Below are 6000 nucleotides of genomic sequence, written 5' to 3' on the forward strand. Positions count from 1 at the left end.
TATCAGGTGACTCTGGACCCACACCCTGTGGCCCCAGACAAAACATATGCGTCATTGTTCTCCAGAAAGATCCAGGGGCCAGATTCCCGGTGGGCAGACAGTATGTTCAGGCGAGATGAACTCCATCCAGCTCACAGGAAGGGAGGGTCGCCGGCTATTAGAAAGTCCTGTGTTCTCAAATATGGGAAACAATGTCATCCTGCATTATTTATTCCTCACAAATACATGTGCTTCCAAACAGAACATAAATTCCTAAGATACTCGCCAAGTCATAGAAAAGACCATAGCTTAGCTTTCTGAAAGAGATCTGGACGGAAGGTCAAGGAACTAAGGAAAACATTACACTGAAACCACTTTGATAGATACGCATTCTTTTTTAAAGCTATAATTCTCCCTGCAAATGTATGCAATTGTCTAGTTACCTAAAATTTCATTGCTCTCATCTACGTACGTTACCTATTTTTCTTTGTGTGTTACTAACAAACTATGTACTTGGTTATCTATTAGGCACTAACTCAATTCATTAACCAATTGTCTCTTTCATTGTATGTTGAAAGACTGGCTATTCTTTGAGGAAAAAATCACTCTATTTCACCATTCTTGCATGTGGGGTGCTGAATGAGTTGGGTGGTAGCATATAATTGATTTCTCTATAAGATGTAATTTTGGATAATACCTACAACATAAAAGTAAATTGAAACCTAGATACTCACATTCCTTTTTTATTATTAAGGTATCATTGAAATACATTCTTATGAAGGTTTCACATGAAAAACATTGTGCTTACTACATTCACCCATATTATTAAGCTCCCCTCACACCCCACTGCAGGCACTGTCCATCAGCTTAGTGAGATGCCCCAGAGTCACTACCTGTCTTCTCTGTGCTATACTGTCTTCCCCTTGACACCTGTGACATTATGACATGTGTGCCAGTCATAGTGCCCCTCAATGTGCTTCTCCTCCCCGACCCCTCCCTCTTCCCTCACCCCCTCTCCCCTCACCCCCCTTTGGTAACCACTAGACCCTTCTTGGAATCTGTGAGTCCACTGCTGTTTTATTCCTTCAATGTGCTTCATTGTTACACTCCACAAATAGACACCCACATTCTAATGATCTCTTTTGGAAAACTATTTCCAGTTGACACTTGTACAACACGGGTGTGAACTGTGGGGGTCCACTTATAAGTGGATTGTTTTTCAACAAATACACTATAGTACAGGAAATGGATTTTCTCTTACGTTTTCTTAGTATTTTCTTTTTCTCTAGCTTACTTTATTGAAAGAATACATTTAACATACAAAATATATGCTAATTGACTATGTTATCATTAAGACTTCAGATCAACCATAGGCTATTAGTAGTTAAATTTGGGGGAAGTCAGTTATCACCCAGATATAAACCCATGCATCTGTAGTTCAATATGACAAAGGAGCCATGAATATACAGTGACAACAAGTCAGTCTCTTCAATAACTCATGTTGAGAAAACTGGGCAGCTACATAAAGAGAATGAAACTGGATTACTATCTAATTCCATACACAAAGTAAACTTGAAATGGATAAAATATTTAAAAGTAAGACATGAGAACATAAATCTCTTAGAAGACAACCTAGGCAAAAATCTCTTGAACAAAAGTATAATCAAATTTCTTCTGGACACATCTCATGCAAGAGAAACGAAAGCAAAAATGAATAGGTGGGACAACATCAAACTGAAAAGTTTCTGTACAGCAAAGGACACCAACAGAACAAAAAGGCAGCCTTCATTATGGGAGGATATATTCATAAATGATTTATCTGATAAGGGTTTAACATCCAAAATATATAAAGAACTCATAGAACTCCACACCAAAAAGAAAAAACAACCTGATTAAAAAGTGAGCAGGGGACCTGAACAGACATTTCCCCAGAGAAGAAATACGGATGGCCAACAGGCACATGAAAAGATGCTCCACATCACTAAGGAAATGCAAATCAAAACCACAAGGCGGTACCATCTCACACCATTCAGAATGGCCATTATCCAAAGGACAAGAAATAGCAAGTGCTGGCAAGGATGTGGAGCAATGGGAACCCTCCTACACTCTCGGAATAGAAATCGGCGCAGCCCCTATGGAAAGCAGGGTGGAGGTTCCTCAAACAATTGAAATAGAAATACACAACCCAGTAATTCCACTTCTAGAAATTTACCTGAGGATAATAAAATCCCTGATTTGTAAAGGTATATGTATCCTTGTGTTTACTGCTGCATTATTTACAATAGCCACGATACGGAAGCAACCAAAGTGTCCATCAATAAATACATGGATAAAGAAGAGGTGGTACATATACACAATGGAATATTACTTGGCCATAGAAAGAAAGAAAGCCTGCCATTTGTGACAACATGGATGGGCCTAGAGGGTATTATGCTAAGTCAAATAATCCAGGCAGAGAAAGACAAGTACCATATGATTTCACTTATTTGTGGAATCTAAAGACAAAGTGAACAAAATAGATGTAGACTCACAGACACTGAGCGATAACTGGTGGTTACCTTGGGAGAGGGGTTGGGATTAGTGGGTGGTGAGCAGGAAGGGGATAAAGGGGCACGAAAGATCTCAGTCATAATACGAGTTGTTCGTGGGACTGGTAACACAGCATGGAGAATATAGCCAATGATTCTCTTACGTCTGTCTATGTTGCCAGACAGTAACTGCAGTAGTTGGGGTCAGAATTTAATACATGAACTGTGTTGTACATTTGAAACTAATATCAGATTGTATATCATCCATACTTCAATTAAAAAAGAGTATTCGAGTTTCAGCTGCACTGGGTGGGCGTCAGTGGCCACAGCCCTGCATTGTGCAGGGGTCAACTATATATGAACAGGAGTAACAGGACCGACAGTGTGCTGACCTCAACACACATTCAGTGTCAGGAGCACAGGGAAGGTTTGTGATGGTGATAGATTCCCTTCCTTGTGGGAAATGCCTCCGTACTCATCTCAACCCTTCTAAATTTCTGAAGTTAATTTTAATTGGTGGGGCAAAAAAAACTGCCATATTTTCCCCAGAGCTGGGAAGTGAAAGGTGCAGAGTAAAAGAGGAAATGGTATGTCTTTCTTAAATGGAGAAAAGATAAGGCAACCAACTTGGTAGAATAACCAAAAATAGAAACTGAGGAATAAACTAAACTATACAACATATTTGTAACTCTGTATGACAAGTTAGAGAAAGGAAATTTTTAAAAGATGAGAAAAATATTTTGAGATAAAGCTAACAAGTCCATTAGTAGCAACAGCATCCTGAGAAGATCTTTATGAACATACCTTCACAACAACAGTGGAGGTTTCCAGTGAACTTGGTAAGACAAGTTAGAGAAAGGAAATTTTTAAGATGAGAAAAGTACTTTGAGAAAAAGCTAACAAGTCCATTAGTAGCAACAGTATTCTGAGAACATCTTTGTGAACATACCTGTACAACAATTGAGGTTTCCCATTTCCAAAGGGTCTAGATATGAAGCTGAGAGTTTCTCACCTCTCACCAGAGTGAACTACTCAGCTCACAGTGTGGCCGATGAAACAGAACCCAAGGTGGGCATCACCACGTTACCGTGGCCACAGCGCATCATAGAAGCCTGAGAGTGGATGCAGCCCCACCCACCTCAGGTCCCACTCACTACCTCTGTCAAGACAAGTGTGTATTCAGTGGACAAGTGTGGCACTTAAAAGAAAGTTCTGTTTCAAGAACTGAACCCTAGTCTCACACATTATTCTCCATTTCTTAAACACATTACATAAGGGGAAATGACCAGCCCCCCCAGATACAGTCAATAACCAAAATTTCAGGGGTAAATGGGAAAGACAACGCATTTTGAGAATAAATAGGGGTCCCATTTTTTCTGTGAAATACCATCCCTTCCCATTTCTAGCATCCTGAGTCACCAGACATTTCTAGAATGATTTCAAGTCAGTTCCAGATGAAATAAATAGCATTAATCAAAATTCAGTTTAGAAAGTCATATTTCTCTAAGCATATATTCATCAAAATATATATCTTTCTCTCATCATATATGTATCCTACCTACTTTTTCTCTGTGTGAGCCAAGACTATGTACTTAGATCTCTTAATCTTTGTGAATTTACTGAGCATTTGCTCAGTCATTGTGTGGGTGAAAAGGTAACTTCCCTAAATAATGAAGGGGAAAAATAGTCACTGTATTTTCATCACTGCATTTCTAGGCTGACCGAGTTAAGTGAGAAACTTAGACTTAATGCTTTTCTAAATGAAGTACTCTGAATAGCCCCCAAACCGAAGGATTAAATGTGTGCATGGTTGCAGAGGCCATCTCTGCAATAATCCAGCCGAACCTGAGAGGGGTGGATGGAAGTTTCAAGAAAAACACAGAGAGAGATACAAAAAGACACAGAAGCCAAAGCTGGGATCAGGTTATTCTCTGACCACTGGTGGCAGGCCAGTGACGCGGTTCTGTTTCTGAGCACAGCTTGTGCACACAACCTCTTCCTGCCACATTGAGGAGGGAGGTGACCTCGGGGCGGCTGGCCAGCCGTGCACGGGTCTCCCAGAGGGTCTCGACACAAGTTCCCTGCAGCCCGAGGACCCCGGGTCCTGGATGCGCACTTGCCTCCCCTCCCTTGGGCTCCTCCTCTGACAACATATCCCCCTGCTCCCCACTCAGAAGGCTGGGTCCCCATCATTCCCAGGCCTCAGGCTAAGAGCAGAATGGCAGCCCCTGAAAATTCACCTGCCTCAAGGTCACACCCCAAAACACGAGCAGGCCATGAGGCGATCGCCATTCCCATTGGCTTCTCAAGCTCCCCAGACCGCCTCCATGACCTGCATGTTTCCATGGGACAGCTCCCCAAGGGCTGAACATGTGTCCTTGTGTGTCTGCCCAAGTGTGAGCCTGGCTCCCTGGAGGAGGAAGGCCAGGCCCCACAAAAGGAGGCCTATTGGCCAGAGCAGCAATTTGTTGCTCGGAGAATGGGAAGCTTGTGAGCCATGATGGGTAACCTGTTGCTGATTTTCGGGGTGCTGGCTTGCCTTGATTTAGGGATGTGCCTATCCCAAGAGGGGACTGTGGGTGAGAACGAGGGTGGTGGTGCATTAATGGGGCAAGTTGCCCCATGGGAGGCCCCAAGAGGGGGCACCGGTGGCCAGCGGCCCTGCAGAGCTGAGCTCCCCTCCCAGCAGCAGTGCACCTGCCAGGCTCCCGCTGCTTCTGGAAGGCACTGATTGTCAGGCAGGGGAGGGGTTTGCTCCGGTAGCAGCAGGTCCTCCTGACAGCCCTTCTGTTTTTGCCAGCTCCCTTCCCCAATACCGAGGCAGAGGCCCCCCATTACTGCCCACCAGGTTTTCAGAGCCACACCTTTCCCTGGGACACTTGGGTGACCTGGGGTGTGTAAGGGCTCAGATGAGTGAACACGTGGACGGGGTCAGTCTAGCACATGGTGTGTTCCATCCCAGCCCACATTTTGAGGGGACCCCACTGCCCCAGTCTTTCAACCAAAGCTGGGGAGGGTCCCCTGGGCTGAGCCCACCTGGGGAAGGGGACCCAGAGATGTCCCACTTTTCAGGGGCTGCATGTCTAGCTTGACCCCAGGCGTGAGCATCCAGGGAACAGGGTTCATTGGGAACAAGAGTGCTCAGGTCTTTTTGTCACAAACATGGATGCAGCAGGGCCAAGGAGGCCCCCAAATTTGTGCTGAGTGGGTGTGAATCCTGGACTTGGTCTGTCAGCCCGGGGTGGTGAGGCCCCCAGGGGTGTATGTGGTGAAGCTCAGGCTGAAGGCAGCAGAGCCGTGAGCTCAGAGAATGAGAGACTCTGGTGAGGGGGCAGGGTTTGGCCCTGGGTGTGGAGGGGAGCGTGGGGGCCCCTCAGGGCAACAAGGTGGCTGACCCTGGGGTGGTGCGCTGGATGGGGGAAGATTCGAATGGAATAACAAGTGCTGGCAAGGATGTGGAGAGATGGGAACCCTCCTACACTCTCGGTGGGAA

Source organism: Manis pentadactyla, chromosome 14 (genome assembly GCF_030020395.1).
Source record: "Manis pentadactyla isolate mManPen7 chromosome 14, mManPen7.hap1, whole genome shotgun sequence".
Lineage (NCBI taxonomy): Eukaryota > Metazoa > Chordata > Mammalia > Pholidota > Manidae > Manis > Manis pentadactyla.